The following is a 22,889-nucleotide window of genomic DNA, read 5'->3' as shown; positions in this document are numbered from 1 at the left end:
GTTATATAGCACCACTTGTATATATACAGATTCTCTCATTCCTAGGGACAACCAGGCTTTGGGAGCCAGTATTTAGGATTACAAAAGACCAAATCTCAACACTTTTTGCTCACAAACAATGGTCAGACAACAACCCAATCCACACTACTTAGCATATCCATTACACAGCCAACATATTTTTGAAGTTTGTGTAGCTTCTCCTTCATTCCTTGACCTAGCAGAGTTGCAGAGGACCACGTAAGAAGAGGAAATCACAAAACCACATAGTAAATAGCCAATAGTCAGATCTGAATTCATATAGGCTCCTCATTCCTTTACTACAAATGCTTAGGCAAGTTAATTTATTTATTTAGACGTGTAGCTGGTGGTAGTAGTGGCAGTAACACAGATGGTGATGGTGATTGGAAATGGTCATGGTAAGAGGGATAGTGTGATAGTGGTTGTGAAATAAGGATGGTAGTAGGAGGGTGATGAGATGGTGGTAGTGATGACATGATAAAGATAATGATGGGGGACAGGCAATGGTAACTGTGGTAGTAATTAAGAACAACAATGATGATGATGGTGCTAGCAATAAAATGGGAATGTAATGATGACAGTGATGGCAGTGATGACAGTGGTGATCATAATGGTAATGATACTGCTGGTAGAAATGGCTGCTGCTGTGGTGGTGGCAGTAGCAGGGGTGGTGGGTCACAGCCATGATGCTGATAGTGGTGGTGATAGTGGCATTGGTAATGGTGATAATAGTGATGGTGACAATGGTAATAGTGTTGGTAGCTTTAGTGGCGGTGACAGTAGTGACATTAGTGGTAATGTTGGTGATAGTGGATGGCAGTGGTGATCCTGATAGTGTGATGGTGACATCAGCAATGGGGAATGTGGGGTTGGTGGTGGTGGTAGTGATGCTGATGTTGGAGTGATGCTGGCATTGGTAAGGGTGATGATGTTCATATTGCCAATGGTGGTGATGATAATGATCATAAATGGCGGTGGTGGTGGCACTGGTGATGATGATGGTACGGATGGTTAATGGTAAAGGTGGTTGATGGATAATGGTGGTGGCAATAACAATGGTGATGGTTGGTATTGGTGGTGGTGGTGATGGTGGCTTTGATGATGGTCTGATAGTGGTAGTAAAGGTAGTGATAGTATGTGAGCGCAGAAGGAATTGCAGGCCTTGTAGATTTGCATCTCCATAAGTCAGGAGTAGAAGAAGGATCCTTTCTGAGTATTTCTTAGAAAAAAAATGATTCCTGGAAAATTAAGACCTTTCATCTAAAGAAAAATAAGAAAAAGTTGAGACATGGAGATATCAAAAGTCTGAAATACCATCTCTAGGCTTCTGAAGCAAGCCGGGTTGAAGTGGAAACTTAAGTGGAAACTTGGAAAGTCAGTTGGATGGGGTTTTGCGGGAGCAAACACATGAAGGAATGTTTAGTTAAAGTGGAAACAGGTGTGAAAGGCTAAGGCCGACTTGAAAAGTAATGTTTCATTGAGACAGACACAGGAGAGAGGTTGTTCTGCTAAAGCAAGCGTATGAAAGGAAACGTGACAAAAGATTCTTTGTTAACCTTATGCATGTATTGGGCTGCCTTACATTGCATAGTCGAGATGAATTTGTCTGGACTTCAGAGAGAGAAGTGCACCAAAAAACTTCTAGTGGCGTAGTGCAGTTTGTTGCTGCTTCCTGGAACTCGAGCTTATTGGATGCATATGCTGAGGCAAGACCAGTGCTGATGCAAGACATGTGAAGGCATGTGATGTTTGGAGGGTATAAATAGGACTTCACAGAGTGACAGAGACATAGCTTGGCTTGCTGGTATAGCTAGCTGTGCAACACTTTTTTTTTTTTTTAGTGTGACTTTTTAAATCTTTTTTTTTTTTTTTTTTTTTTTTTGCTGTGCAACACTTATGGATCTCGCATCTTCGATCTACGCTTTGCTGAGAGACACAGCACTGAACTTCTTCTGGTGTCCTTCTGGGTCCCTCCTGCTGACTCAAGCCAAGGCTGTGGCCTGGCTGGCTGTCACTGCTGTTGCTACCCAACACTACAGAACTGGATTGCTGGTGTATCTGTGGAGTGTTTGTGAGTGGATTGGGCTGCTGCTGCCTGCTAACCTATGAACTGAACTGCTGATTTCCAATCAACACAGACAAGAGTTGCTCCAAAGAACCTTTCTAAACAGGTCCACTTCCCCTGTATCCTTTCTTTTTCCACCACTTCTGGTGGGTTGTGGGCTACAAGGGAGGTTAAAGTATTTAAGAACCATCATTAAAAATAGGATTAGAAAAAAATTAAAGTTACATTTGTGTACCTTGTGGTTGGAGAATATTCTCCTAACATTGGAGTTGATGTCAGACTCTGAAATTCAGGCGTGGAATACTTGAAGCTGTTTGTTTATACTTTAGTATATGTTGAGCAGTGAATAGCATGTAGAAAATAAAATTCAACTGCACAGTCCACTTTAATTTTTTTTATAACATTGCCAAGTTTGGGCAGTAAATGTATTCTGTCTTCATTAAAATGATCTGACTCTTTCTCACACTTTCAGATTTCTATTTCTGGCTCTTGGAATCAAATACATGCCTCCCTGTTTCTGCAATTATTTCTGCTATCTGAACTCTAAACGTCCTTCCTCTTTTCCCAAAGCCAAGATGTCTGACTTCTAAATGCCCTCTTTGGAATTCTGTATCAATGTTCTCACCCATCTGGGGTCACACTGAACTCTGTTCATTCTGGTATTCATGAGGGAAGAACTTGGAAAGCCAGTGCTCCTACTGTGGCTCTAGGTGGATATGGTTGTTTTAAAATGTGTTCTTTCTGTCATGCTGCTCCGTGTGGTAAAGGTACCACACAGAACTATGTTACAAGGAGACACCTTTGTTTAAAGCCTTCAAAAGACTGATTCAGAAGTGTGAACCAGTACGACTGAATTCCAAAGCCCATAAAAGCTGGTGCTTTACTGCTCCTGACCTTACAAATCACACTGCCAACTCCACCCAGCCCCTTGCATTAGCGATTATTTGTGCTGAGCCAGAAGTGCGGTGTGGGCCAATCCAAAGCTTGTAAAATTGAGGTCACTTGGCTCCTAATCAGAGTTCAGACACCAGCTGGGATCTGTGAAAATTTCCTTCCCAGAGCATCAACCTGGAGGAGGCCCAGAGTACACTGAAGACAGAAGTGAAGTCTGATACCCACACAGGTCCAGAGATAGGATGAAAATGGCTGGCATCCCAGGGAGGAGCGGCAGAGGTCCAGGGCAGAAAGCGGCAGGGACTGTAGCTGGCAAACATTTCGCAGTCCAAAGTCGTCGCCCACATCTCTGTGAGTGTTACCTTCATGGAAATCTTTTACATAGTAATATAAGGACTTGGGAACATAGAGTTTCATTTGTATTCATCCCCTCATAATGTGGTAAGCAAAACTCTAGAAGGCTTTTCCCAACTTCCAGCACCGCCTGCTCTGTTTCATTGACTACGTTACAGAGAAGAAGTAGACTGTAGTCAGATCTGAAACTCACTTGTTTGCAGCATCCATCTGCCTTCTGGGGCACTGATAACACTACCCTGTTATCAGAGCTTGTAAGCTTGTCGTTGAACTTCTCCTCTGGCTCTGGGAATGGGTCTATGTCTAAGATGAGGGCTCTCTCTCTCTCTCTCTCTCTCTCTCTCTTTCTCTCTCTCTCAGTGTGTGTGTGTGTGTGTGTGTGTGTGTGTGTGTGTGTGTGTGTGTGTTTCTGTGTGTGAGTCCTGCTTTAGGGAGAATCCTTACCTCACCTACAGTGGTAATTAAGACTATAGGTAAAGGATGAATGGACTTTGGCGATTCAAAAGGGACTTGTTGATAAAGACATTTTCAATTTGACTTAAATACTACTTTGATGGACCCAATATCTGAGAGGTGGTGGGAATGCAAAGCAGATCAAAGCACATGACACACATGAAAGAAAATGTCCAAGTGACTCGTTATATTTTTTCAATGAAAGTATGCTAGCAAGTAGAATTTAATATGAAAGATATTGGAACCTTTTTGGCTTTGGGTTTCAGGTTAAGAATGTTTACCCTGTACTAGGCCCATGGCAGATGGCCTCTCTCTAGTCTTCACACAGTGTGAAAGGGACAGATTTTTCTCTTTTCTGCCATAGCCTTGGGGGCTAGACAGTTTTACAGTCTTCTCCAAAGGCATATAGTTTTGGTCTTGTGTTCAAAGAAAGGCTGGCTTGGGGAGGTGGGGAGGCTCTTCTCCATCTCCTAGTGGCTTTGTAAGCCTTAATTGACATACTAGGAAGTCTATGGATAGATTGCATGCTTGTTTCCAGGTGCAGATAACTACCAACAGGTACCAAGAGTGGGCTTCAGTGGCTTCCTCAGGCTCTCCATCTCTACCCTTAAATCCTGGTAGTCCTGAAGACTTCAGACACTAGAGGGTTCTAGTTAGAGGCCTCTGAAAGTCCACAGAAACATATCATCCAGGCCACATACTCCCCTTGTATCTTGATTGTGCCTGAAGATTCCCTACTGGGTCTTATCCCCTGTATATCTTGCTAAATAATGCTGATCTCCAGCAAAATGTAGAAATTAGGCTGGGGTTGAAATTTAGTTCAGAGCTTTACTGGGGGCTGATGTAGAATTTTTCACTTGTGATGTCATGTCGGACCTCAAAAGTCTCTAGATGTTGTAGTATTTATGCTCTGCAGTAAATTTTAGGGGGTTTTCCATTCCTGTGAGGTATATAATAGTTCTGATGAGGAGTGTATTGAATTTTTAGATCACTGTCAATTTTGTGGCTGTTGTTAGAGTGTTATATCTACTGATCCATGAATGTAGGCTGCCTTTCCAATTTCAGGAGTTGTCTTCAGTTTTCCTATTTACAATGACTTTACATCAGCTTATATACTTACCAGCAGGTGAGTGAATATAGGAAGGGTGGTGCATGCTCAATTAATTATTCTTTAACAATTAAGAAAGGCACATTATACCATATGCAGGGAAATGGGTAACATTGGTGATCACCCTGTTAAACTGAAATAAAGCTGCCTCAGAAAGACAAGTATAACACTTTCTCAAATATGTAAAATTTTAACTTTCAAAAGAGACTTGATTACTGAGGAGAAGAAGGTCAGAATGAAGAGGCAGACTGACAACAAATGTTGTTACCAATGAACCATCTCATTGGCAAATCACTGTCTTTTCTTAAGTCATGTTGTTTGCAGAAAAATGGATGTGAGTAGAGGTAGTAGTAAGAAAATAAAAAAGACAATTATCTTTGATTTCTCCCTGGATTTTTGTAAAGATACATAAAATAATGCATATACATGTGACATGAAAATAGAAGTAAAATTATCCAAAGAACAAAAGGTAATAGGAAAAGTAAGAGAGAGGACAGGAAGAGGGAAGCCAATGCTGGATGAATAATATATACTTGTATGAAACTATAGCAGCAGAAATGGCTTGCTTTTGCTTATGAACATATCAGCAGCATGTATTTCAAATTCTCATCTAGAACATTCTATGCCTCAGCTTCTTCAGGCATGGTTTCTATGGATTTCCTTTGTTACTGTGCATAAGCTGTGCTCTCTTGTCTCCTTAGTTGTCTTGTTGTTTCCATGTAGAATTCTAAACCACACTGTGACAGCCAGGGAAGTCAGACTCTTTCTTCCCCAGGATTTCTTGTTACTATTCGTACTTACTGGTGTCTTTGCTTAACAAACTGATTCTGTAAAGTCCATACTCTTTGTTTTCTCTATCACTGAGGACTTCCTTCCATTGCTCCAGTAGACAATTAATGATTGACTAGATGTTTCCTCTGATGCCTGAACTAGAAAGTCTTTGTATTTACCCAGGGTTCTGTTGGGAGGCATCTTCAGAAGTCAACCAGGATGTTTGCGACCCAACTTTATGCTTTGCTTGCTACTTTTGTAGACCATCAGGGGCATGAGGAGGAAGAAACAGAGCATTTACATATTTTTCCATTTTGAGTAAGTGCTCCATTCAGGTATGTATGCAAACTTCCTGCTTCTGAGAAATGCTCTTTTCACGTTCCTTGAGACTTTCAACCTCAACCAGCAGCAATCTAATGGAAGACATTAGTTTGTGAAGACTTGTGCCAACCTCTCCTCTATATTGTGCCAACTTGATGGGTTTCCAAGAATACAGAGGATAAACCTTTTGGTGTGTCTATGAGAGCATTTCCAGGTAAAATCAATTGAGGCCCATTCCTGCCTTAAAAGGAGGTGATATCTTCCTGCAGATGCCCAGATACAAAGAAGTTGGAGGAGCGAGAAGGCTGTGCCTGCCTATGTTCACTTCTTACTCAGTGAATATGTGTGTTGTTGTTTCTCCATGATACAATGACTTGAGATCCTTGACTTTTCAACAGGGTTTTAAAGCCAGTTGAAGTATCCACCTTTGTGGACTTAGAAGCCTCTCAGATTTTCAGCTTCTCTAGTTTGCAGACAGCCACAGTTGGCCACTCAGTCTCCATTATGAAAGCCAGGACAACAAATGTAACACACACACACACACACACACACACACACACACACACACACTAAATACACATATGTTCCACCATACATTCTGTTGTTTTGCATTCCTGTGGAGGCCTACTTAATACATCTCCCACAGCTAACTCAGCAGTTGCATCTAAGTAAGCAAACATTTTTAGGCTGGTCTTGGGAGATTATTGGTAATACTAAGTTGTAAATTATAGTTCTTTGCAAATGCTGCCTATGTACCCTTCAGTTCTGACTACTATTTTCCCAGTTGCAGTTGAGGCAGGCAGAGATGGACTGGACTGGGGTTAGTTAGTAAGAAACCACAAAGTGCATGCTTTCTTATTCTAAAGTCTATATATTTTTGTCTTCAATGTTCAATGTTAACATTTTTGTATGCTTCCTTCATGCTTTCAATTGTTCTCTGCTATGGTTTGTATATGCTTGGCCCAAGGAATGGCAACATTGGGAGGTGTGGCCTTATAGGAGTAGGTGTGTCGCAGTGGATGTGACCTTAAGACCCTCACCTTAGGTGCCAGGAAGTGAGTCTTCCACTGGCAGCCTTCATATGAAGATGTAGAACTCTCAGCTCTGCCTGCCCTGTGCTTGCCTGGATGTCTCTCCTACTTTGACTAAACCTCTGAACCTGTAAGTCAACCTCAATTAAATGTTGTCTTTTATAAGACTTGCCTTGGTCATAGTGTCTGTTCACAGCAGTAAAACCCTAAGACAGAAGTTGGTACCAGGGGCTGGGGTATTGTTGTGATAGACCTGTCCATGCTTTTGTTTGGAAGAAAGTGGATTTGGGGACTTTGGATTTGGAAAGCCATAGAACACTTTTAAGTGGGGCTTAATGTGCTATCCTAGAAGCAATATGAAAGACTTTGTTGCTGTTAGTGACTTGAACTGTGCTAACCTGGCCCAAGACAGTTCAGTAGAGAAGAATTTCAGTATGTAGCCTAGAGACTGTTTTTATGGTATTTTGGCCAAAAAAAAAAAAAAAAAAATTAAAAATGTGGCTGCTTTTTGCCAGTGTCTGAAGATTCTGCCTGAGGCTAAGGTGAAGAGATTTACATTAATTGCTTTGAAAAAGAAAGTCTCAAAACAACCTGGTCTTAATTCTTTTGTGTAGTTACTAAAGTTCATTCTTATGAAGAACATTTTAATGAAAAGGAGCAACTTGAGAAAGGAAAAATACAAAAGAGATGGTTCAAGTATAAAATGGAATGGAATCCTGTGTTTAAGGATATTAAATTGAATTAAGGGAATAGTGACCTTGGAGCAAGATCCCACCCAGCTGAGTTTACTTCCTGGAACTATAATACAATCCTTAAATCCCAGGAGGCAAAGACAATCCGATATCTGAGTTCAAGGCCAGCCTAGAACTGAGCAAGTTCTAAGTGAAGAAAAACTTAAATCCAGGCTTGGAGAACCACACCTTTAATCCCAATGCTTAGGAGACAGGCATGCAGATCTCAGAGTTCAAAATCAGAGAGGAAGTTCCAGGGCAACTAAATTTAGGTACTTAAGGAGTTGGAAAGCAGGTGATAATGTACTAGAACAAGGGGACCTTGTTCTAGCCCCAGGAAGCAGCAGAACTCAGCAGCTTTGTCCACATGGCTCTGGCTTTAGAGTGAAAAACAGAAGGGACTACAGGGACAAAATGATGCTGGTTAGATGGAACTAAGAAGTTAGCAATGATTAAGGAGAGACCAGCAGCATCATTGAGGTGAAATCTTCTGGGAAGTATTTTCTGAGAACACAAGGAAGCTGTGTTCCAGAGATTGCCAAGGTTGTATTGAAAGATCCTAGCTCGAGTCTCAGGATGGTGCGCCCCAGGAAACACCGATCCCAGACGAGCCCCCAAATGAAAGATCCCTGAAGAGAGACCCTTTCTAAAGTCACGGGAAATCGCGGACCCCAGACACAGAGAGACCATTTTGGATGTAATAAGCAAAGGTGAGGTTTATTACAGAGATCTATTACGGGGATCTCTGGGTTGACACGTATCCTGCGCAGGAGACAGAGGTGTCGACCCCGAAGCTCAAAAGTTAGGGGTTTATATAGGGAAGGCTGGGGGGTTTGGTGCGGTTACACACAATTGGCTAATTTCTGGTGCGGCTATAGTGATTGGCTCATTTAAACATGGCAGTGAGATTACAGCACAGCAGGAGAGTAGGTGTTGACTGGAGGGTACAGGATTTTAGAAGCTAGGGGCATATCAGGGTTTGAAGGACATCTGGTTAAGGTGTGACTCTGAGTAAGCTGGGGGAGGTGCCTTTCTGCCAGATGGTTTGGGTCAGTCCTGATAACTCTGGCTGGTTTCTGCATTCCTTTTCTTTATCTTTATGGTCTGTTAGTCCTAGCGGCAGGGCGGGGCTGCCTGGACTTGCTTTTCACAGTGTTTAGCTCTGAGTTTGTGAATTTTGAAACTTACTTTTTTAACTTCATATTTTTAAACCTTAAATCTGTATAATTTTCCTTTCAGTATCTTGTGCTGCAGCTGTACTTGGTAATGTGTAAAAGTCACCCAGTTGATAGTGGTTTTGAAGTCATGAAGGGGTCGTGAAGAACAGCTGAGGTTTGGCGCTGTGAGAGGCCAGGGAAGGCCATTAGTAAAGGTGTGGTCTCTGTTGTAGTTGAGGGCCCAGGACTGAAGGGCTCATGCAAAGAAGTTGAGGCTTGGCACCATGAAGAGAGCCTGTGAGAGGCTAATGGTGAAATCTAGGTGCAGTGGAAGATCCCAGTGTATTTGACATGCCAGTACCATGGGATGGTCACAAAAAACAGCAGCTGATTCCCAAGGCTCTTTTTTCTTTGTTTGATGCTGTTATGGATCTGGCTCAGAGGTAGATTTGGATGGAGTTCCTTGCCATGTTCCTCATATCTTGAACTTTCTATTAAAATGAAATATGTACTTACCCTAGATCCCTCCCTTAGATCTTTACCAAGAATAATGAAAATTTGGACTCACAGGAAAATTATACTCATCAGTGTTTATACTGGCAATATGGATCTTAATCATAATATGGAAACTGCGTACATGTCTTTGAACTGGTACATGGATTAAAAACACTGTGGCTATAATATACACTGGAATATTACTCAGCAATTAAACATGACAGCAAACTCATGAGAAATAAAAATTTGCCTTTCTAATGGATTATATTAAATCAGAGAAGGCAATCTCAAATGTCTCTGCTCAATTTGTGTGACATTCTAGAAAGTCACAATCTAGAATAAAACAAACCAATGGGTTTTTTAACTGAATATTTTATGTATATAAATTTCAAATGTTATCCTCTTTTCCCCCTCTTTCACCCCCCCCTGCTTCTATGAAGATGCTCCCACCCCCACCCACCTACTCCTACCTCAACATCTAGCATTCCCCTACACTGGGGAAATGAGCCTTCATAGGACCAAGGGCTTCTCCTTTTGATGCCTCTGCTACACATGTGGCTGGAGCCATAGGTCCACCATGTGTAGTCTTTGGTTGGTAGATTAGTTCCCAGGAGCTCTGGGAGGTCTGATTGGTAGATCTTGTTCTTCCTATGGGGTTGCAAACCCCTTCAGCTCTTTCAGTCTTTTCTCTAACTTCTCAATTGGGGTCCCTGTGCTCAGTCTGATGGTTAGCTGCAAGCATCCTCATTTGTATCAGTAAGACTCTGGCAGAGTCTCTTAGGAGACATCCATATTAGGTTCCTGTCAGCAAGCACTTCTTGGTGTCCGCAAAGTGACTGGGTTTGGTGGCTGCATATGGGATGGATCACCATGTGAGTTAGGATCCAGAATAGAGACAGCCAATACTCAGAAAAGGTAGGGGAAACTTAAGGGAAATTCGACACTCTGTGCCTCCTGATCCTGAAAAATAGCAAAGAGGACTTTAATTCCCAAGTAGATAAATATTGGCCTTATTATTTCCTGTACCTTACAGTACCTTCAAAGCCCTTTCTTCCTCTACAGGCTCCAAGTCACAGCCTACAGGTTCAAAACTGTAATGGACCAATAGAACTTGCCACAACCAGAGGTGAATCCTGTTTAAGAGGCTGAAAGAGGCAGTGGCTATGTTCAGATCTGGAAAGTGTGGTCTTTCAATTATAGGAATGAGGTTTTACTACTTAGAAAACAACCTTAATGTCTCAACAGCTTTCAGTTGTGCCAGCCAACTGTACATCTCCAATGACCAGGCCTGGGTGTAGTCAGATGGCTGTACTAGTCAACTGGACATCTCTGGTGACCAGGCCTGGATGTTACAAGGTGGCTGTACTAGTCTGTGACAGGGGAAGACGCAAGTGCTAAGGTTCTTCTCCCTCGTATTCTTGATGAGGGCATCTTAGCTTTAAGAGGAATTTGATCTCCTTGATAGAGAACCTAGTGGAAAGTAAATCAATTCTATTTTAGGAACTTAAGGTCTAGCTAGAGGCCTCAGCTAACTTAGCTCAGGTTTCTGTTAAACTGCCTGCACATGTAACCTCACCATCCAGATAACTGCATATCTTAGCTTCTGTTAAACAGCTTGTTTGCACAAAGCCTACCCCTGTCGTGGCTGAACAAAATACCAAGAAGTGTTTTTTACCTTTAAAAGTTCCTTATCCTAAACACTTGGCATTGAGTGTGCTCCTGGCTGTAGTCCCAGCTGGCTAGAATATAGACTTTCAGTTGGCTATAAAATTTGTCTGAGTGGTCATCTCTGTTGGGCTCTCCATAATAGTCAACTGAACAGCTCTGGTGACTGGGACTGGGTGCAACCAGTGAGGTGGCTCTAGTTAGAGCCTAAGTTTAATTTGTTCCAAGTGCCTCATCCTCCTTGTCCCCAAATCTTGTACATGAATTGCCACAGCACAGAGGTATCCTAAGACTCAATGTGTCTCCCATATAAGGATGTCTGTCACATTGCCAAGCTGCAGAGTCAGTGGGGTAGAAAAACTACTATTGCTTCCATAAAACTTTACAAATCTAACCTTTTACATAATGTCTTTATTCCAGGCCATTTACTTGGAATTTATGCTATTTTCTACACCTCTTTTGGCCTCAGTTTCTTCCTCCAAAAAGAGAGTATGTCTCCTGTACCTAAAAGTTTCTATGAAAATTAAAGGAGAAAAAAAATGCAAAAGGTTTTGCTCCTTGCCCTATGCAATGTTTCTTTCTATGTGTTTTCCTATCTTATCTATTTAACAAATTGGTGAGAGTATAATGCAAAAAAGACTATTGAAATCTCGTGGGTGGGAAGACTGAATAATAACCTGTCCTTCAGTGAAGGATGAGGCCCAAGTGCCAAGCACTCTCTCTGGAATGCAAACCTAATCACACCTGTTGGAGGTGTTCCTCCAAGGTCAGCCAACAGGATAAGGGAAGGTGTTTTTGAGATAAAATTACCTTGGAGACAAAATCACACAGTCTGTTATCTGGTCCACAAGGGCAGTGGTTTTTGATCTGTAGCAGTTGATGGTGCCAATGAAGCCCAGGCTTAAGGCAGCTTGATGTGGAATATGTGTGGGACACTGACGCTAAAGCATATCCTGCTTTAATCTTGAAGGAAGGTCTCATAGAAAGGGAGCCTCGGGGGTGGCTGGATTGTGGAGATGAACCACAGTACTGTCTGTGGGATTGCAGAAATTTCAGACCACTTGTTTTATTATCAGCACATGATGGGTAAATTCAAGAAATTCTGGTTTTGAAAAATTGTCTGAATCTTTTAGCTTAAGGGTCATGATCCAAGTTACTAAAGTCAGAACTACCAGCCACAGTGGGAAACTAGATTACAGTTGAACTGCAAACAGATAAGCAAATAATTTTATGAATTGGTAATCTTACTCATTCAAATTTGATTGGTGCTCCCACTATCCTATGGATGAACCTAGTGGTCTTAAATAAAGGCCATCATGTAAATTTGGGCATGGAAAGAAAGAAAGCTCAAACATGTGGATAGGCAATAGTTGGCTTGTAGGGCTTTGTGAGTCACACTAGGGACCTCTAAAGTGGTCCGAGGAAGAAACAATGAAGAGACGATTCCGAGAAGTCAGGTGTCATGGGAAAACAAAGGGAGGGTGTTGGGCATCACAGAGAAGCAATGTGATTGGGCAGAGAAAATGCCATCCAAACACAGAAACAAGGAGTAATTGTGATGGGGTGGATGAGGTGAAGAGGTTGTTAACCATGGACAATCTGAGAATGTTCTAGCAAAAATAAAATGGACTTTATTTATTTCTAAAAGTAGACTTTGAGGTTCATTAAAATAAAGTATTAGCAGACAACATGCAAAAAACAAATTTCTTAAGAGTTATGGCTTTCATAAGCACAACACTGTAAAGCCTAACACATTTTTATAAGTATCAATGGGTGGCAGAGTTAAAACATGATGTTCCTTTTTTTAGTATTGCCTGAACAGAAGCAGGACAGGTACACACACATAAGCAGGCATACAAAGCAGGTATCAGTTTGTTCTTCATTATCCACATGTGAAATATCTTCCTCAGGGAAGGTGGGCAGGTGCATACTAGCATTCATATTCTAAGGACATGGACTTAAACAAATATAGTCATGTCCCCTCATAGATTTGATCTTATTGATATCCACTAGGTCTTTGGCAGACAGCATAATGTCCTCTTTAAGTACAGATAAATTAACTACAAAAGAGAAACAGTAATAATGAAGTCAACCAATGCACAGACCTCTGTTTGAGGGACAGTGGACATACTGTGGAGATAAAGGCTTTTTTTTCCTAATATAGTAGAAGACATTATACAAGTTGTACCATTGAGAAATCTCAGGTACAGAGGCCTTGGGCCATGTACTTATATGCAGTGTATGTATCAAAACTCATCATCCCTGGCATAGTGAGTTATAGACTTCTAATGACACCATACCTCCCTTAGGGATCCTAGGGGAAGGCATGCCTCCAAACTCTACATTACTGACCTCCACGGGAGCTTACTATCTTCAGGAAGATTGGGAATCACAAGAAGGTGTGAATGGCAGATGCGGCCTTCTAGTACTTTCCAATCCTGTGTAGTCTCAAAACCAATTCACAACAAGCAAAGTCCTCTCTACATGTCTCCTCCATGAGTCCAAGGGGACCAGACTCCCAGATCATTTTGATCCCTTGGGCTTCTTGTCAGACGTGCTGTGTGAAAGAAGATTGGTTCTACTCACAGGACAAGGTTGTAAATGAGAGTTTGACTTCTCTAAGCTCCCCATAGCTTGTAATGTAATTGACTAATTATGCCCCACATTAGATGCTGAAATGGATGCTCACTGTTGCCTTGATATGATTCTGAAACAGTATGGGCACCATGGCTCCCAGAGCCCAAACTCCTCAGTGCAATAGAGAAAACAAAGATTATCTTGGGGAAATCTTGGAGAAAGCTTAATTTGATTCAATTCATCTTGTTATTTATAAAATCAGATCAGAGTTCAGGACAGTAATATAACAAAGACAGTATTTCTGCCTTCAAGTTCAATGAAATCTTACCATTACTGCCAACTGGAAGACCATCTCTTCCTGATCAAGGTGTCTGTACCACGGTACACCCAAGGATCAGTTCGCGCCTTAGATGCACAAGTATTCTAATGTGTTTTATATTAATAAATGCATATTTATACCTGATACACAAATCCAGAAGGGAAAGGAGAAATTTGGCCTAAAAACTGACATTTAATAAACTATGGTCCAGATCAGTGATTCAGTGGCTTTTGGTAAAGTTGATCCTGAACCAAGGTAGGGTGGGCAGTAGGAATATGTGAGAAGGGTTGGTAGCATTGCCACTTAGGCCTCCATGGTTGAAGCAGATGCCCCATGAACAGAACACGGATCCCTAGCTCATTGTACAGGTATTCTTCCATGAACTTGTGGGATATCAGCTCAGGCACTACTGTGCTTCAGTTTCCTTATCAGGACCATTGGGGATCACAACATTGCCTTCTTTGTAGAGCTGATCCTTTTCTCCATAATCTGGAGCATTGGCTTGACTCAAAACTCTTTTCTAGTCAGTTGGGGTCTAGCAAAGGACAAGTTAGAGGAGCCTCTATCCTTTTTGGTCCAGGAGTTTACCTTCTGTTATATAAGACAGATGTCAAAAGTAAAGAGGAATGAATTGCTGTCTAGTATTAAGTTAAGTGCAGAGCAAACAAACAAACAAACAAACAAAGATGGCAGGATAGTTGTGACTTGGCTGCTTCATACCTCATTAAAAAATGGGCCCATCAGAGAACACGATTTTGAGGAGTTGACACTTAAATGGTGCCTCTGAGGAACTGACACTTAGATGGTGACTCCTAGCAGTTGACATTTAGATGATGACTCTGAGCAGTTGACATTTAGATGGTGAGATGACAGCTCTCTTAAGGGGTAGCTATTACAAATATCCTGAAAACTGGAGAATTAGTATGTGTGAGGATTAAGTGAGATTGTGTATCTATTTAAATAGTGCTCAGTTCCTATGCAAGTCAAGTAAACAGTACGATGCTGTAAGTGATGACACTGGTAAGCTTTCCACTGTGACAAAATTCTTGAGGCAAATAAGTCAAAAGGAAGAAACATTTATCTGGGCTCATAGTTTCAGTGGTTTCATACTTTTGAGCCTGGGATGAGGCAGACCCTTTGTGACTTGAGGTGTCAAGAGCTACTCACAGCATGCTAGCCTAAAAACAAAGAAAAAGAAAATCAGGTATTCCAATATCTCCCTCTAGAACATGTTCCAATGACCTAACTTCCTCCCACTAGGCTACACCTATTAAAGGTGTTTATTATGTTTATTATGTTTCAAAAATGACATCATCTGGGACCATGCCCTTCTGGGGTTGTCCATGCCTCAAGTGATGGTTTTGAAGAGGAGAAGGAAGTAAAGGAGGGTAAAGAGAAGGTAGTCATGAGAATAGGAGGCAGCTTCTCTGGGAAGAAACCAACAGGAATCAGAGCAGGGTCCAGAGTAGAAATGTTTATCATTTTGATATTTTAGTTAGTAAAGCTTCAACCATCAACATCCCCAAGGCCAGACTCCAATTTCTGCATCATGGGACTGGGGAACAGCCATGCCCTGAAGCCTGTCCCACATGTTGGGTTCTAGCTCTGAAGTTGATGAATTGGAAGCTGCAGGTTGGAACTGGTGTTTCTGGTAGGTGAGTAGAGTTTGAGAGCAGAAGCACATATTTCCTGCATTTGATTTATCCATTCAATCCAAAGCCCAGGGAATGTTCATTCCATGAACTTTAGAAGCTGCAGCAGCCCTGTGCCAGCTCCAAAGGGAAGCTGGAGTTGAGTTTATAAACATGTAGGTGCCCACAGAGAGGTTGGCAGGGAGGCCCTGTGGCTGAGTATATCCTCGTGCAGGAACCTTGTAGGAAGTCCTCTGGTATCAGATCTCATTATCGTACCTAGAAGTTTCCTGCAAAGCTTGTCTCTTCTCAATATCTCCTTCTAAAGAGACACAGGCTTCTGTGGTGTTGGCTCCATGCCCCCCAATACTGTGATATTTATATTTGATGGGGTTGGATGAATTATGCACACACCCTACTGAACACAGATTTAATGAGGGGATTTCATTTCTGTTCCCTGCCTTGCATTTAATGGATTTCAGGCTTTGAATTAAGCAGTAGCTCAGCAATTTGAGCCTGCAAGGGAGGGAGAGAGAAACTACCCTTTGAATAGACACATGGAGGTGGCTGTTTTAGATGTGCCCTATCTTGGTCTTGTTTGTAGCCTTAGGTGAGTTCGGTGATAAAATCAATCTTCTATTGGTATCAGAAAACAAAAACCATGCTATACCAGTTGAAGAGGTAAATGTGAATTCCAAGGAATGAGATGAACCCAGAATCAAGGACAGGCCTTGCTGAAGTCACACACACAGTTCTGAAAGGAAATTACACAGCTCTTAAGAGCTTAGGGACAAAAGAGTTCACTGCCCAGCATCTGTCCTATGATTCTGTTGATGGATTGATTTTTCCTTATTAGAAAACCAGTTTCATATGCTAAAGTGATATTCTGTATAAGTTTTGATTCTGTTCTCTCCCTTAGGAGCAGACTTGTGTACTAGAAGTTTCCTTCCTCTTGGCTGTAGCTGCTCATGTATGGACCAGTGACCCAAAGATAAAGCCAAGCCTGGGATGTTTGCCAAAAATTTTGGAAGGATAGTGCACAATTCTTCGCTCTCTGTGGTAGCTAAGTAGCAAAATATGCATCTTTGAAGACATTGTTGGTAGCCAATGCCAAGGGCTCAGGATACAGACTGTTTGGTAGAGAACAAAGTATCTCAGAGAAACAGAGAATTCACATGGAATTATTTAGGTCTTTGATCTAGCTATACCTAAAGCTTGTATGAAAAGAGACAAACGCAAAAGTTTAATAAAACTTGTTTTTGAACCTGAGATATTTTATTTCTTAAATGCAAGAATATAGCTAACATCCAGCAAAAACTCAGAGAGATGAATGAATGAAACTATTTTTACTTGTCACTATTCTCTTAAAGGGGAGTGACTTACATGAAACCAAAGAAGAAATAAAGCAATGAGGAAACAAGGCATAAAGAGATTCAAGGATACAACGGCCTAGAGGAAAGAATCAAGAACTACTTTTATGAGGAGCTGCTAGGAGCATGACGTTGATTCTATTTCTTATAGACACAGGCCTACACTGGTCATGGCTCAGATAGCCACAGAGCTGCATTGGCTGGGGCTGGGGCTGGGGCTACACATAGAGCTGTACTGGACATGGATCATTTCAACACAGGATTGGGTGGGTCATGGCTTAGGTGGACACAGTGCTATGCTGACTATGGCTTGGCTGAACACAGGGCTGCACTGGCCATGGTCCAATAGATACAGGGCTCCAGTTGCCCATGGCCCAGTAGACATGGGGCTCCACTGGCCATGGCCTACTAGACACAGAGCTGTGCTGGCTGTGGCTCAGGTATGATATTCTCCCCAGAGCTGTTGATTCCAATTAGAACAAGAGCAGAACACTTGCTGTGTAATTGAACTATTCAAAAATAATTTGCATAGGACAAAAACAGAAACCAAAGATAGTCTAAGTGTCCTGTCTAGAAAGTTGTTCCAAGCATTAATGAAGGTTAAAGAGTTAGCTGCTGAAGTAACCTTTCCAGAAAAATAGAGTTCATTAGAATTTGATTAAAATGGCAAAATTTATTCTCTTATGCTATTACTTGTGTCAGAAAGGAGTAACTCCTACAGATTCTCAGAACAGGCCTGTGTTTGAAGAGAAAGAAAAAAAAGAAAGCCAGAGATTTAACATCGTGTTTCATGCATACATGAGAGACAGACAGGTAATCAACAGGTCTCTACAGTGTAGCCTTGGATGTCAGTTTACACAGACACTTCAAAGACCAGCATGCGAGTCAGCATTCTCTAGAGGAACAGATCAAGAGAGTGAAGGTTTATACTGAAGAAGGCATACATCCTTGACTTATACCATATGGGCTGAGCAGTCCAGCAATGGCTGTGTGCACAGGGAAGAGGCTGAGAGTCTGGCACTAGCTGGATGTCTTGGCAGTCACAATCTGGTGTCACAGGCCTGGAGGATTCCTGGAGGTCCACTGGTCTTTAAGTCACTTTAGAAGGCTGAGGAGCTTTGGGTGATAGTGAGGGATGATAGCCACAGTGATAGGGTAGACACACTCACGTGCAGGAAGTGAGGCAGGTAACACTGCTTTTTCACAGCCATTCTGATATTTAGGTTACCACTGGAGAGGGCTGTCTACTCTGGGGGAAAGATGTTCTCTTCAACTAGTTCTTCCTGAAGATGCTCTCCAGACCTTCCAGAGGCATGCCCCTCATTGATGCCAGATCCACTTAAGTTGGCCTTCCAGCTCAGCCATCCAACCATTAAGTGCATAGAGAAGTGGGGAGACAAAGGGAAGGATGAGTCTCTGGCAACCTGGGGGAAGGTGAACACATTCCAGAAAAGGGCCGAGGTGCAGCTTCCTGATTCAGCTTCATGTGGACTCCCCAGGGAAGGCTACTTCCACGACTGGCTTCTTCAGAACCATTTAGTCAATGTTCCTCCATCTTGAACTGTTCTCCTCCCTGAGTGTAAGCAGCCCATGGTGTCCTGGGCCACAATGGGTTACAACAGCAACATTATTCATTTGCCCCACTGGCATTAAATGATTCTATGTACGTTAGCATAGCATACAAGCATGCACACGCGCATGCACGCGCACACACACACACACATGCACACACAATCACACACACTGGTATTAAATGCTTATATTGATGTTTGCACTACACACACACACACACACACACACACACACACACAGAGCTAAGTGCTTTTGTTTATAAATGGTATTCACATTAGCTGCTACTAAAACTCTGCACCAAAGTACCTGAGAGAAACAAATTAAAAGAGGAAAGATGTACTTCATTCATAGTTTCAGAGAGATCAGCCCATCGTCTCCTGGTCCTGTGTGTTTCAGCCCAGCATCATGGCTGTGGAAGTGTGTGGCAGAAGACCACTTTACTGACAGACCAGGAAGCACATGAGGGAGAACCTCAGACAGTACCCTCAAGGACCCATCCTCAGTGCTACACTTCCTTAGCTAGGCCCTATCTCCAAGGTTGTGCTACCAATTCGGGGCCACATATTTAAAACATGGGATCATGGAGAACATTTCAAATTCAAACTGTATCAGGAAGAGAACCACAACATTGTAGATGAGGGAGGTGACACTTGAAAATAATAGGATTAAATCAGAATATTGCATCTTCTGGCTAGAGTGTGCTATTGGAGTAGCACAATTATTAACCTGGAATATGCTCTTAGGATGCTCTGTCCTAATTCCCATGGCGCATGCTCTCTGATGCACACTCCCTTTTTCATTCACCCAACAAGTGTTTAAGGAGTAGCTCCCAGCCACATGCTAACCAGGGTCAGGAGACACTGCTCATGTTCAACCGAGTAGCTGTAGAATATTGAGCTCCTGGTGTGGACAGGGCATTGTCCCGGGTGATGAGGACACAGAGGTAAATGTGCCATGACTTTTTCCATAAAGTAGGGAAATGAAAACTGCACACATAACACAAGCAGCATTTTAAGGGAGTAAAGATGCCCCAAGTGGGGACGGATGCCAAGGAGGCCTTGGATTGTTTTCAGAAGCAAGGAAAACAAGGTGGTGCATGCTTTGTTCAGTGATGGAAGATGTCAACCATGAAGGACTTGTTGCTGCATCATAAAAGATTCTCTCACATTCCACCCTTAGAGGTGTGGAAGCAGAAGTGTGCGGCATTTAGGAGTTCTGCACATTGGATTTCTTTGACTCTGTAGCATGCCCTGACTGCATACCTACTACATGCTAAGCACTATGCTGGACAACAGGAGCTGAGCATGGGTGGAGTCCATGCTCATGGAGGTCACCTTCCTGTGTGACTTAGTGCTGTGGAAAGAGTGGGCAGGAGAGCTGGCCCAGGAATGGGTCTCGGAAAGGTAATGAGTGCTTTTGTTTTTGTTTGCACTGGTAAAATGATCCTTTAGATTCCCACCCAAAAAGCATCTTTTGCTTAAGTCCACCTTATCTAGGAAAAACTCCACTCCCACAAAGTCTGCATTCCTTCATGCCTGCCTGACCTTAGTTTGAAGAGAAATGACATTGGGCGTGCTTTTAGAGTAAGATGAACTTCCCAAAGTGTGGAAAGTAAGCCACCCCGCTTTCTGCCCCATTGGTCACAGCCTTAGGTGTTAGTCACCAGATTATGGTTGCTGTGTCAGTTACTTTTCTGTTGTTGTGAAAAAAAAACCCATGAGCAAGCAACTTGTGAAAGAAGAGTTTATTCCAGTATATGGTTGCAGAAGGATAGAGTCCATGATGGCAGGGGCTGCAGGCACACCATGTGGATCAGCGAGCTGAGGGCTCACTCCTTGAACTGCAAGCACAAAGCAGAGGAAGTGAGCTGAAAGTGGTCCTAGGCTTCAAGTCCCCAAAGCCTGCCTCCAGTGGCAAGATTTCTCCAGTGAAACCTGACTGTCTAGACGTCCCTCAAACAGCATCACCAACTGGAGACAAAGTGCTCAAATTCAGGAGTCTATGCAGAGCAGTCTCATTCAAACCACAATGACTAGGTCAAATCAGCTTGCAAAGAGCCAGGATAGAGACTTTCATGTGGAACTATGAGGGCAGCTCCCAGTATTAAGTACCCATTACACTGACCGGTGCAAATACCTCACTGGATAAGATGCAGGCATCAAAGAAACAGGTAAGACTTACTCTACATCATGGGATTACTCACCACCACAGATGCCTATCAGGGTACATCATATAAACTTGTTTCCTTGTGACCCTGTTGGCATTTAGTCTCTTATCATAGATGAGGCGTTGCATGGTGGTTAAGCGTTTAAGTGCTAGAGAACATTTTCCGTTTGAGTGAAGTACCGGTTTCTCTACTTACTAACTGGGTAGGGTTAGGCAGCATGTTTAAGCACCATGCTAATACTAATTCTCAGTGGGTATGTTTAGTGTGCCCAGCCATGTGAAGAAAACCACTATGTCCCTCCAAAGTGTTTCATAGAAGGGGGAAGTAAAACCTGGGAGTGGAAGGTGGGCTGTGGCTCCACAGTTTTATCATTACTTTCAAATTCGCACCTTCTTTGCTTCTAGGGGAGCATAACACATTCCTGATTTGATTTAGGGCAACTGTGGTTCTTAGCAAATCTGTGTCTTCTGTTCTGCATAAGGAAATTCAGCAAGAATGCGGGGCCTATAGGTGTATAGACTGCTGTTATGTTGTGTACCTCGAATGTGGGGACTGTGCGCTCCCACTGTTTAGTGGAATACCATAGATTGATTACCATAAATGACAGATACTTTAAAGAAGAAATTACACCCAAATTTACAGTACCAAGGTATGGAATCAGGAAGTCACCATCAATGGCTGAGTATGTGTTCTGTATACACAGTAGAGTACTATTTAGCCATAAAGGAGAATGAAATTAAATATTTGTAACAGATTGAACTAGAGATAATGTTAAACAAAATAAGCCAAATTATATATATATATATATATATATATATATATATATATATATATATATATATATATAAGAAAGAAGGACAAAGAGGAACACTTTAGGAAGATTGAGAGGACCAGTGACCAGGAGGCAAATATGAACAAAATCTATTCTTTATAGTTATAATATCTTAATGAAGCCTATTATTTGCATAAGTAGTACATTCTAATATGAAAGAAATTGCCAATTAAGAATTATTAACTTTGGTAATTAAATCATGCTCTAAAAGTGCTTGGAAGTCTAAAATGAGAGTGTCAGAGTGGCTAGCTTCCTGGCAGTGAGGGTAAGTTCTAGTCTCTTCTTATTGACATAAGGTCAATAAAACACCATTATGAGCCACACCTCCAGCTTGGACTAAACCAAATTACTCTCCAAGAGTTTCCCTTTAAAGATCATCTTGAGGAAGGTCTTCAAAATAGGAATTCGGGGTGCATACACACTTTCAGTTACATGGCTTTGATTCCAGAAGCTAATGCAAACCCCATGAACAGGATCTGATACATAGTAAATGGTCAGAAAACACTTATGAGTCTGTATTTGAGTGATTGGAGCTGTTATTAACTGAGTTAAACCAGCAAGAGTATTCTACCCAACTAAGCCACCCTGAGAAGGCTTAGTTAATAGAAGATATTCCATAGTTACCTGAGGGGCATATATTGTGTAGATGCCATAAGAAGCTCATTAATTTACAGTCCTACATTTTATTAAGTTAATTTGAATTTTAATGAAAAATAACTATGTCAAAGTGATTTCTGTCTTGGGGAGAAAATAATATTTCTATGCGGGTTCATGGAATGAGATGCCAAAAAATAGATGTGAGTCTCTTACATTTTCCCAGAGGCTACAGCCCACCAACTTACAAAGAAAACGGTTTAAAAAGATGAGCTACACACAAACAGTAGGGTTTTCATCCACGGTGATTCACCAAAATGGCACGGTGGCACATGAGCACATTGGCCAGCAGAAGGGAGAAAGGGGAATAAGGCAAGATGGCTTCACGGTACCCAGGGACAGCTTCATGGTGCCCTTCAACAGTGTATGCAAACCTGCACATTTAGACCTGTGGCTGGGAAGAGGGCCACATCAGGGTTGTACCGTGCAAGGAAAACCACTCAGCCACTGAGGAGGAAAGGATACTTCTTCACAGCCTGTATCCCTAACACTAGACACTGCTGAGGACTGTATTGGGTCCAAGGAACTGAACATCAAGTTCATCCATTATGAGTAGTGATATTTATGCCTGAATTAATAGTTGCTCAGGAGTAGGGTTATAGTTCCACGGTAGAATACTTGCCTAATGTGAGCAAGACCCTGGGCTCCATCACCAGGACTGTGAAGGAAAGGAATAGGGATGGGAAGGAAGTGGTGAGCAGGGT

General features: G+C 42.1%; 1 long non-coding RNA gene across 3 annotated transcripts in view; it reads left to right on the top strand.

Annotated features, from left to right (window-relative positions):
* The first annotated feature begins 20,571 nt into the window (after positions 1-20,571).
* LOC148007807 (uncharacterized) overlaps positions 20,572-22,889 on the top strand; it is an 80,222-nt gene continuing 77,904 nt past the window's right edge. Inside the window, exon 1 of one of the 3 annotated variants that reach the window (XR_015647475.1) lies at positions 20,572-20,702. This is a non-coding gene — a long non-coding RNA (uncharacterized LOC148007807). The remainder of the gene's footprint in view (positions 20,703-22,889) is intronic. The other 2 variants (XR_015647476.1, XR_015647477.1) reach the window with 2 other exon arrangements.

This window comes from Rattus norvegicus, chromosome 1 (genome assembly GCF_021556685.1).
Source record: "Rattus norvegicus strain SHRSP/BbbUtx chromosome 1, alternate assembly SHRSP_T2T, whole genome shotgun sequence".
In the NCBI taxonomy this organism is placed as follows: domain Eukaryota; kingdom Metazoa; phylum Chordata; class Mammalia; order Rodentia; family Muridae; genus Rattus; species Rattus norvegicus.
Note: the sequence above shows the minus strand (reverse complement) of the source record. Positions and strands in the feature narration are given on the sequence as shown.